The sequence below is a fragment of the Haematobia irritans genome, chromosome 4 (genome assembly GCF_050003625.1).
Source record: "Haematobia irritans isolate KBUSLIRL chromosome 4, ASM5000362v1, whole genome shotgun sequence".
NCBI lineage: Eukaryota > Metazoa > Arthropoda > Insecta > Diptera > Muscidae > Haematobia > Haematobia irritans.
The window spans coordinates 50,378,557-50,391,492 of NC_134400.1; positions in this window are offsets into that span (position 1 = coordinate 50,378,557).

A 12,936-nucleotide genomic window follows, 5' to 3' on the forward strand; every position below is an offset into this window, starting at 1 on the left:
TCCTTTGGCTGATCGCTTTTGTATACTTTCATATGGATATCATGAAAGCCATAACTTACACGATGTGGCAGCGACTTAATGTTCAATATAAACATCGCATGTCGTCTTGGTCCATCCACCTCATCCAAACGACCAACCTTCCAATCGGCGGTTGGAAGATCTGGGTTACATTCCTTTAGTCTGTTTAGTATCGACTCAGGATATGGTGGGTTTGCAGCAGGGATCCGGAGCGGTCCTTTTTTTTCGCTCCGCTCCGCTCCCGCTCCGGAGAAAAAAAAACCGCTCCGCTCCGAGAAAAAAAAATCGCTCCGCTCCGCTCCTCTTCGAGAAAATTATAGTACAAACATTGTATTATTTGTTCAATTGAGTTTTATTTTATTTAGAAAAATCGGGCGGTACATATATGGGAGCTATAGCTAAATCTGAACCGATTTCGATGATTTTTTGCACATATAGTTAGTGCTATAGAAGATTACATTTAGCCAACTTTGAGTAAGATCGGTTGATAAATAAGGGTTTTATGACCTAATTTGGCAAAATCGGGCGATACATATATATGGGACCTATATCTAAATCTGAAGCGATTTCGATGAAATTTTCAGACTTAAAGGGTGATACAGAAGATTATTTTGTGCTAAATTTGACGACGATCGGTTAGTAAAAAAGTACAACGTGACCCCATTTGTCGAAATCGGGCAATACATATATATGGGAGCTATATCTAAATTTGATCCGATTTCTTCCAAATTCAATAGCGTTCGTCCTTGTGCCCAAATAAACTCCCTGTACCAAACTTCATCAAAATCAGGTAATAATTGCGACCGGAATCCTGTGAACAACAAATACATGGACAGATGGACGGATGGACGGACGGACACCAAGCGCTAGATCGACTTAGGAGGTGATTCTGAGTCGATCGGTATATATTTTATGGGGCCTAAAATCAATATTTCTGGTAGGCACATTTTTTGGCAGATCAAACTTATTATACCCTAACCACTATGTGGTTTAGGGTATAATGACTTTAAAACAATGTGTTGAAACATTTTATTAATTTTGAAGATTTTTTTCAGAAATATTAAACCCATTTTGACTTCATTAAAACGAAATTTTCATTCATGTTAGGATACACATTTTTATGTCGAATTACTTAGCTATAAGGACAAACAGACTTCATTGAAAAGTTTAGAGACTTTTAGACAAGGAAAAAACTTTATTTCAGAGAAATACGTCTTCTATTCTAAGCAAAATTCGTATTCGTATTTTAAGCATGTGAAATATTTGGCCTCCCGACAATATTCTTTGCGGTGCACCATCTACTATTTAATATGTGATAGAAACCAAATTTATGAAAATGGGCCAAAATGGACCAAATTCTGTTTGGTCCGACCATCGGACCAAATTTAAAAATTAGAAATCTTTTGGACCAATTTTGGTCCGATCGGACCAATTTTGGTCCGATCGGACCAAAACGGCAATGCTGATTGGAATTGAAAGTCTATACATAGAGTAGAAGTAACTACTCTCCGAAAGTTTTTTTTTTGGTTTGTAACAGACGTAGAGAAGAGGTATTGTTATATTTGTAATGTGTGTGTATGTTTATGTTTGCAACAACCTCCATCGAAATCAGTCCGTGGTATACCTACGAATATTCTTACTCAGATCTAGTGTTACCTAATTTCGCTTTTTTCCCCTTTATTGTAAAAATAAATTTTCGAACAGCGTTTTTAAAAAATGTTCGTTCTCAAAAAAAGTAGATAACATGCAATAATACAAATCAAGTCATTATTTTTCAATGTGAGAAAAAATTAAAATAAATGTATATGCGCACATTTTTCAACCAAAATTGAAACTATCCATAATTTTAATTAAATTTTCGAGAACTAATATCAAAAATAAGAGAATGCTAGGATATAGTACAATAGTAAAGCAAATATGAATGTCCTTACACTGAAAAAAAAAGAAATTTTCTTAATTATTAAAGTCACGTTGACCTTACCTCAAAAATTTTATCTTTCATGTTATGATACACATTTTTAAGTAAAATCACTTAATTATAAGGGCATTACAACTTCATTCAAAAGTTTATTGACTTTTGGACGAGGAAAAAAAACTTTATTTTAGAGAAATGCGTCTTCCATGTTAAGCAAAATTTGCATTCTTATTCTAAGGACATGAAATCTTTGACTTCACGATAATATTTTTTCAGTGTAGAAAACTAAAACATTAAATATAAATAAGATCGTTTAATTGCGTTTATTTGACGTTCATTACAAACATCTTTGTAGTAATACGGGATGAAATTGATCGAAAGTACTGTTGTTACTTTTACAACACATACTACACACAAAAAAATTTCACGAAAAATTTTCCAATTAAAAATTTAATTGAGTTTTAAAAAATATTCAATTAAAAATTTAAATGATTCAACAAATTTTTTAATTGAAACAAAAATCAATCACAAAAATAATAGTATCGATTAATTTTTTAATTGGATCAATTAACTTTTTAATTGGCCTTCAATTAATTTTTTAATTGATACTATCATTTCTGTGATTGAAGACATTTCAATTAAAAATTAATTGGATCAATTAATTTCGTGATTGAATCAGAAAAAAATTTTTTTTTGTGTAAAGATATATTTTGACATTTGCCGTTTTTGAAAACAATTACTAAAAAACACGTTGTGTTTTCCCCAATGTACGTACGTACAAAAATACATATCGTACATTTTAAACGTTTACTCACACTACGCTAAGTACTAGCTATATGTGAAATTACCTTCACAGTGTAATTTCAAAGTTACACATTTCATTCAAGTAATATTTTATTCGGAGCGGTTTTTCATTTGGAAACCGCTCCGCTCCGGATTTTATAAATGCCGCTCCCGCTCCGGCAAAAAAGGGCTTGCTCCGCTCCGGATCCCTGGTTTGCAGGTATCCATGCATGTGCTCTAGGTTTAGCCGGTATGTCTTTTTTATCGACTAACTCCAAAGCGACTCCTTCCCAAACTTCACCAATTAGCATCAAAGAGTTTTAAAGCTATCCATAGACCTCTGGTCCGCAAATGCTATTAAGTTATATCGTCTTTGATACCATCCAGCATCTTGCCGTCGAGGATTTGGTCCGGTAAACTTTTTTCGCACCTCTGAGTAGACACTAGACATCGCGTTCCCAATTTCCCCCCATTTTTGCTTTGGAACCATACCGTCAAATGCTCCTTTATTAATGATAGCCATCACAAGGCTATCTTTTGCAACTGAGAATCGCTTTGCGTATCCGACAACGTGCTTGGGTCGACAGATCCTAATTTCTTAAGGATAAACAAAGCATTTCTGAGTTCTTTGAATCTATTTCGTGAGGGATTACCTCCTTTTCATATCGTTATCTTAGAAAAGGTTCGACTCGCCAAAGTGTCGCCACCTGTCGACCCGTCTATAGGTCGACTAATTGGGCCTGACTCTTGGTCACCGCCCAAATTCATAACTTCAATCGATACCCGTCCACTGGGCCCTGAAGTGAGCAACCCAGTGTATGACTTTGATTTTCGCTGCATGGTGGTTTAATTTTCCACCCCACGTGAAATTCGTAATAGGTACCTATTACGACGAAATAATTCGCTATTAGAAAACAAGTCCGTTCAGTTTGACGCTTGAACACAAACTCGACACTTAATATTAGTTGCAAATGTTATGAACAGGTGAAAACTCTTATTTTTATACCCTGCGCCACACTGTGGAACAGGGTATTATAAGTTAGTGCATATGTTTGCAACACCCTGAAGGAGACGAGATAGACACATGGTGTCTTTGGCAAAAATGCTCAGGGTGGGCTCCTGAGTCGATATAGCGATGTCCGTCTGTCCGTGAACACATTTTTGTAATCAAAGTCTAGGTCGCAGTTTTAGTCCAATCGACTTTAAATTTGGCACCAGTATGTGTTTTCGCTCAGAATAGAAACCTATTGATTTTGGAATCGGTTCAGATTTAGATATAGCTCCCATATATATATTTCGCCCGATATGGACTTATATGGCCCCAGAAGCCGGAGTTTTACCCTAATTTGCTTAAAATTTTGCACAAGAAGAACAATTAGTACTATAGTCAATTGTGCCAAATTTTATTGAAATCGGTTCAGATTTAGATATAGCTCTCATATATATCTTTCGTCCGATATGGACTAATACGGTCCCAGAGGCCAGAGTTTTACCCCAATTTGGATGAAATTTTGCACTAGGAGTACAATTAGTAGTGTAGTCAAGTGTGCCAAATTTTATTGAAATCGGGTCAGATTTAGGTATAGCTACGATATAAATCGTTCGCCCGATTTACACTCATATGACCACAGAGACCAACTTTTTGCTCCGATTTTGTTGAAATTTTGCACAGGGAGTAGAATTAGCATTGTAGCTGTGCGTGCCAAATTTGGTTGAAATCGGTTCAGATTTAAATATAGCTCCCATATATAGCTTTCGCCCGATTTATACTCATATGACCACAGAGGCCAATTTTTAACTCCGATTTAGTTGAAATTTTGAACAGGGAGTAGAATTAGCATTGTAGCTATGCGTGCCAAATTTGGTTGAAATCGGTTCAGATTTAGATATAGCTCCCATATATATGTTTTCTGATTTCGACAAAAATATACATATATATATATATATCGCGCGATAAATCATAAATAAACTTTTGCGAAGTTTCCTTTAAATTGCTTCAGATTTAAATGTTTCTCATATTTTTTTACTAACATTGTGTTCCACCCTAGTGTATTAGCCGACTTCTATTTTGAGTCTATAGATTTTGTAGAAGTCTATCAAATTCTGTCCAGATCGAGTGATATTTAAATGTATGTATTTGAGACAAACCTTTATATATAGCCCCAACACATTTGACGGATGTGATATGGTATCGAAAATTTAGATCTACAAAGTGGTGCAGGGTATACTATACTCGGCCCCGCCCGACTTTAGACTTTTCTTACTTGTGTTTTACTAACATTGTGTTCCATCCTATTGCATTAGCCGACTTAAATTTTGAGTCTATAGATTTTGTAAAAGTCTATCAAATTCTGTCCAGATCGAGTGATAATTAAATGTATGTATTTGGGACAAACCTTTATATAGCCCCCAACACATTTGACGGATGTGATATGGTATCGAAAATTTAGAGCTACAAAGTGGTGCAGGGTATAACATAGTCGGCCCCGCCCGACTTTAGTCTTTCCTTACTTGTTTTTTACTAACATTGTGATCCACCCTAGTGCATTAGCCGACTTAAATTTTGAGTCTATAGATTTTGTGAAAGTCTATCAAATTCTGTCCGGATCGAGTGTAAATTAAATGTATGTATTTGGGACAAACCTTTATATATAGCCCCCCAGACATTTGATGGATGTGATATGGTATCGAAAATTTAGATCTACAAAGTGGTGCAGGGTATAATATAGTCGGCCCCGCCCGACTTTAGACTTTCCTTACTTGTTATACCCTCCATCATAGGATGGTGGTATATTAACTTTGTCATTCCGTTTGTAACACATCGAAATTTCAACCGTATCGGATGAATTTTGCTCTTCCAAGAAGCTCCGGAAGACAAATCTGGGGATCGATTTATATGAGGGCTATATATAATTATGGACCGATATGGACCAATTCTTGCATCGCTGTTAGAGATTATATACTAACACCACGTACCAAATTTCAGCCGGATCGGATGAAATTTGCTTCTCTTAGAGCAATCGCAAGCCAAATTTGGGGGTCCGTTTATATGGGGGCTATACGTAAAAGTGGACCGATATGGCCCATTTTCAATACCATCCGACCTACATCGATAACAACTACTTGTGCCAAGTTTCAAGTCGATAGCTTGTTTCGTTCGGAAGTTAGCGTGATTTCAACAGACGGACGGACGGACGGACATGCTTAGATCGACTCAGAATTTCACCACGACCCAGAATATATATACTTTATGGGGTCTTAGAGCAATATTTCGATGTGTTACAAACGGAATGACAAAGTTAATATACCCCCATCCAATGATGGAGGGTATAATAAAAATTGCGACAAACTGGAGCACCCGCACCAGTCCTGTGATATGGTACGGGAATTTTTGAAAATTCTCTGTATTTCTTCAAGCCAGTTTTGAGCATGTAGAAGTAAAGAATTTCATACAATTTATAACTTTACATCTGATTTATTATACTAAATAGATTTCGTAAGTTCCCTATCTAATCCCCAAATCAAACGATTTCGAAAAAATAAACCCGTATTGGGGAAAATCCCCAATACTGTTAACACTGCGTGAATGTGAGTCCTTAAGAGATTTCCGAGCGTGAGTACACATTTTATGAGAGCGACACAGTCCTACCAAAAATATCGTGCGTGCGTGCTCGGGAGTAAAATTTTTCCGTCGCGAAAAACGAATAACAATCTCACAGAAAGAAATTGGGGTTTATTTTCATACTTTTTTGGGGTTCTAGCGCCGTTATATATTCTTGTTACAAATATCGCCATCTACACTGAAAAAAAGCATGCCCGGTTCCAAAGATTTTGTCTTTACTTTAAAAATTTTGGTATTGATTGCGAGCCAAAGAAGCGGAGGATACAAGTAAGGATACTTTTAAGACACAATTCTCTTTTAAAATTGAATTTTGTGTACTTGCTTCTAGGAAGCAAATTTTAATTTTTCGCTTTTCAGCTTTTTTTCTTCATATGCTATCAAAGTCCTTTAAAAACGAGTTAACAACAACTTTATTTTCCAAATTAAGACTTGACTTCCATTAGAAATTATGCTATGTTTCAAGTAATAAACGTCTTTAAAATGAAGTGTTGAAAAATATGTCCTATATTTGAACGATTTTTTGCTTTGTAGTCAAGATGCAAAAAGGCAACAAATTTAAAGACAATTTCATTAAATTTAAAGAATTTTTCTGAATTATTAAAGTCAAGTTGACCTTAGCCCAAACATTTTTTCTTTCATGTTATGATACCCATTTTTAAGTGAAATGACTTTATAAGGATAATACGACTTCATTGAAAAGTTTATTGACTTTTGGACAAGGAAAAAAAAATTATGGTAGAGAATTGCGTATTCCGTGCTAAGCAAAATTTGCATTCGTATTTTAAAGACATGAAATTTTTGACCTCACGACAATATTTTTTCAGTGTATAAAAACTTAGTCTTAGGGTATCACATAATAGGCTCCACCCAGTAACAGTTTTCGTTCACTTGTTTTTCAGTTTTTCAATTCTATTTTGCAAAATAATAAAAACAAATATTTCAGTACAAAAAAAAAAACAAAGCCAACAACAAAATGACGATTGTCTGTCCGTCTTGATATTTATATTAACAATTAGACAGAATGTCTTCCATATATATCTCACCACACATTGGAAGCTATGTGCATACGATTCCCAAGTATGTCTGTGAGAGTCTTTGTGTGTGCGTTGATATCCAAACACAGAAATTATCAATAAAACTACCAATGAAATGTGAAATTAATTCGATATTTATGGAGGTGTTTAAAAATCATGGTGTACAAATATTGATGCGACGTCGAACTTCCTTATGAAGAATTATGGCACACGTATACATACGTATTTTTTTTTTATTCTTCTCCTCCCAATTTATAATAATCGTAAATATGTTGAAGGAACACAATATACAATTTAAAGCCAATCCGAGCTTCATTTTGTTGGGTGCCGCCGAATTTCAATTAATACTCGGACCAGCGGCAAAGAAAATTCAGCTCGAAAGATTAAAAGAGCTCTGGCCTTGGGGGGGTATATTAACTTTGTCATTCGGTTTGTAACACATCGAAATATTGCTCTAAGACCCCATAAAGTATATATATTCTGGGTCGTGGTGAAATTCTGAGTCGATCTGAGCATGTCCGTCCGTCCGTCTGTTGAAATCACGCTAACTTCCGAACGAAACAAGCTATCGACTTGAAACTTGGCACAAGTAGTTGTTATTGATGTAGGCCGGATGGTATTGCAAATGGGCCATATCGGTCCACTTTTACGGGAGCCACCGTGGTGCAATGGTTAGCATGCCCGCCTTGCATACATAAGGTCGTGGGTTCGATTCCTGCTTCGACCGAACACCAAAAAGTTTTTCAGCGGTGGATTACCCACATCAGTAATGCTGGTGACATTTCTGAGGGTTTCAAAGCTTCTCTAAGTGGTTTCACTGCAATGTGAAAAGCCGTTCGGACTCGGCTATAAAAAGGAGGTCCCTTGTCATTGAGCTTAACATGGAATCGGGCAGCACTCAGTGATAAGAGAGAAGTTCACCACTGTGGTATCACAATGGACTGAATAGTCTAAGTGAGCCTGATACTTCGGGCTGCCACCTAACCTAACCTACACTGTTATAAAAATATGTTTTTCATATGCTCCGATATAAACAAAATGTGTTTCGGGCACAATTTTTAAACACAATATATTTAAGTGCAAACATGTAATGTTCCTAAACTAACTCTAAATATATTATTATTAGAATATATTATGTTTGGGGCATGAATGTTACATAAAAATAATATGTGTGAATGTAAATATATATACATTTACAAATTTCGAGTAAACATATATATGTTGTGATATTTTATTCAGAGAGCGACAGAGAGAGAGAGAGAGAGAGAGTATAGAGAAAGAAATAGAGATGGAAACCGAAAGATATCAACATAACACATAATCAAAAGAGAGCAACTTCTGTGAAACCGCTTGTATGTTGTTTAGGAAAACTGTTTTATGATAAGGCCAAAAATTTGATATGCTTAAGTCTAAATATTATTTAATATGAATACTAGAATGAGTATTCGGAGTAAAGAGAATAGACATTAAAAAAAAAAAAAAAAACAGCATGTGTTTTCGTCTTGAGAGCAGCATTTTAAGTTCGAGTTTTGTAGCTACAACAAATGAAAAAGTTTATTTTCTTTAAAATGAATTATTAAAGAAAAGTAAAAGGCAAAACAGGGTCATTTTAGAGCAATAATGCCAACTTAATACCGGCCTTAAAGGTAAAAATGAAATTAAGTACAAAACACGATAAGTTTTAAATGCATTTAAAATGGTGTTAAATGCTAGTAAAAACTGCACACGCCTAAATAAATTTATGTGTATATTATAAAATTATTTATGTATGTTTATACTCGACTCCACGTTCTTCTTTTGTTAGAGTTGTTAAATTCCTTCCAAAATTTCAAACTTTTATACCAAAAACAGTTTTTTATTACAAAATTGTTATATTTCCAATAAAAAAATAATGATATTTTATCCAAAAGCTCAGTCCATTTCGTTTATATCAAGCACTGTTTCTGACTGTAAATCTTTAATAACCCACATTTCGAAGTTTTATTAAAAAAATTAATATAGTATAAATATAAATGTGTAACGTAAATTAAAAAAAATGGTGTTTAGTCGGAGCAGGGATTGAACCCACGACCCCTTGCATGCAAGGCAGATATGCTAACTACTGCTCCACGTGGCCAACAAATGTATGTTTCTGTTAAATAATGTTTTGTTTGCATCGGCTCGTGGGCGCTGCAAACTATGCTACATAAATATAACTTATAACGATAATTGTCTATTGATGGCCATAACAGCTACGTAGCTCAGCATATAGTGTGATGGCTTACAAACTGTATGGTCCTCGGTTCGATTCTCGAAAGATAAAATTTAAAAAAATTATAAAATTGAATAATTTCTTCAACATTATTTGTATTACAGAAAAAGGTGCCAAGAACTAAAAAATTTCGTGGAAATGAAAATTATGTGAGGGAATGAGTACAATCTTCTGTGGGGAAAATTCTTCCAAGCATATACTATTTTTGGGCTCAAAATGCTTCCAAACATACAATATGTTCACATAAAACAAACATATTAATGTTTCGGCAGCATCCAATAATGCTTCCTGCAAAATATGTTTGGAACATATGTTAGAGAAGCGATTTTTTTTGAGGGTGTACGTATAGCCCCCATATAAACGGACCCCCAAATTTGGCTTGCGTTTGCTCTAAGAGAAGCAAATTTCATCCGATCCCGCTGAAATTTGGTACATGGTGTTAGTCTTTAACAACCATGCAAAAATTGGTCCACATCGGTCCATAATTACATATAGCCCCCATATAAACCGATCCCCCGATTTGGCGTGCGGAGCCTCTAAGAGAAGCAAATTTCATCCGATCCGGCTGAAATTTGGTACATGGTGTTGGTATATGTTCTTTAATCACCATGCAAAAATTGGTCCACAGCGGCCCATAATTATATAGCCCCCATATAAACCGATCCCCAGATTTGACCTCCGGAGCCTCTTAGAGGAGCAAAAGTCATCCGATCCGATTGAAATTTGGTCCGTGGTGTTAGTATATGGTCTCTAACAACCATGCACGAATTGGTCCATATCGGTCCATAATTATATACAGCCCCCATATAAATCGATCCCCAAATTTGTCTTGGAGGAGCAAAATTCATCCGATTCAGTTGAAATTTGGAACGTGGTGTTAGAATGTGATCTCCAACAAACACGCAAGCATTGGTCCATATCGGTCCATAATTATATATAGCCCCCATATAAACCGTTCCCCAGATTTGATCTCAGGAGCCTCTTGGAGGAGCAAAATTCATCCGATCCGATTGAAATTTGCAACGTGGTGTTAGTAAAGGGTGATTTGTTAAGAGCTTGATAACTTTTTTTAAAAAAAAAACGCATAAAATTTGCAAAATCTCATCGGTTCTTTATTTGAAACGTTAGATTGGTCCATGACATTTACTTTTTGAAGATAATTTCATTTAAATGTTGACCGCGGCTGCGTCTTAGGTGGTCCATTCGGAAAGTCCAATTTTGGGCAACTTTTTCGAGCATTTCGGCCGGAATAGCCCGAATTTCTTCGGAAATGTTGTCTTCCAAAGCAGGAATAGTTGCTGGCTTATTTCTGTAGACTTTAGACTTGACGTAGCCCCACAAAAAATAGTCTAAAGGCGTCAAATCGCATGATCTTGGTGGCCAACTTACCGGTCCATTTCTTGAGATGAATTGTTCTCCGAAGTTTTCCCTCAAAATGGCCATAGAATCGCGAGCTGTGTGGCATGTAGCGCCATCTTGTTGAAACCACATGTCAACCAAGTTCAGTTCTTCCATTTTTGGCAACAAAAAGTTTGTTAGCATCGAACGATAGCGATCGCCATTCACCGTAACGTTGCGTCCAACAGCATCTTTGAAAAAATACGGTCCAATGATTCCACCAGCGTACAAACCACACCAAACAGTGCATTTTTCGGGATGCATGGGCAGTTCCGACAAGGCAAATGTCGGTATTTTGACCATTTTTGTCGAAATCAGAAAAACATATATATGGGAGCTATATCTAAATCTGAACCGATTTCAACCAAATTTGGCACGCATAGTTACAATGCTAATCCTACTCCCTGTACAAAATTTCAACTAAATCGGAGTTAAAAATTGGCCTCTGGGGACATATGAGTGTAAATCGGGCGAAAGCTATATATGGGAGATATATCTAAATCTGAACCGATTTCAACCAAATTTGGCACGCATAGCTACTATGTTAATTCTACTCCCTGTGCAAAATTTCAACTAAATCGGAGTTAAAAATTGGCCTCTGGGGACATATGAGTGTAAATCGGGCGAAAGCTATATATGGGAGATATATCTAAATCTGAACCGATTTCAACCAAATTTGGCACGCATAGCTACTATGTTAATTCTACTCCCTGTGCAAAATTTCAACTAAATCGGAGTTAAAAATTGGCCTCTGTGGTCATATGAGTGTAAATCGGGCGAAAGCTATATATGGGAGCTATATCTAAATCTGAACCGATTTTGCTGATATTTTGCAAGTTTTTCGAGACTCCTAAAATATTCGGATGTACGGAATTTGAGGAAGATCGGTTGATATACACGCCAATTATGACCAGATCGGTGAAAAATATATATGGCAGCTATATCTAAATCTGAACCGATTTTTTCCAAAATCAATAGGGATCGTCTTTGAGCAGAAACAGGACCCTATACCAAATTTTAGGACAATCGGACTAAAACTGCGAGCTGTACTTTGCACACAAAAATACATCAACAGACAGACAGACAGACAGACAGACGGACAGACAGACGGGCGTCGCTAAATCGATTCAGAATTTAATTCTAAGACGATCGGTATACTAAACGATGGGTATCAGACTTTTCCTTCTTGGCGTTACATACAAATGCACAAACTTATTATACCCTGTACCACAGTAGTGGTGAAGGGTATAAAAATCAAAAAGGCCCAGCGGGACCACATCACGCACAGAAGGGTTAATGAAAATAGACTTACTAAATGATAACCAAATTAGCTGTTTTTTATTCAACTTAAAAAAACACTTGTATCTTTTGAACAAAAACAAAAACCACGCTGACAGTTAGTCTCCAAAGGGTTAAAGATATATTTAAAAAAATAAAATTAGAAAATAAACAATGACTGTTAAACTGGGTTTAACATGCCGCCCGCCTTGCAGGACTGCAACGTTGATAGCGACATGCTCATGAAATCAGCCAACCGAAAATGCTACTTTGTAGAATTGGCATATTTGACGATGTTCTTATCATTTCAGCTCTAAGCATTCCAGGTAATTGATCGTTGGCAATTATAACTTCGATGTTAACTGGATTACAAAAAAATCGGATGTGCCAGTTCACTCATATGATTGTATATAGACTTTAGAGAGGGCTCCTTTGTCGATTTTAGCAAGTTGTTGTTGAATCGAGGTTTGACCAAGCCGCTCATTTGTATTTTTACCTAAGGGTCGTAAAATGATTCCAAATTAATCGTACAATATTGCACATTCTCTCTGGTAGTAGTACGCAGCTTCAATCGATCGACCAACCCTTGCAATATTATTGTTTAAGCTTCTCCAGTACTCAACAGAAGCCGCGCATT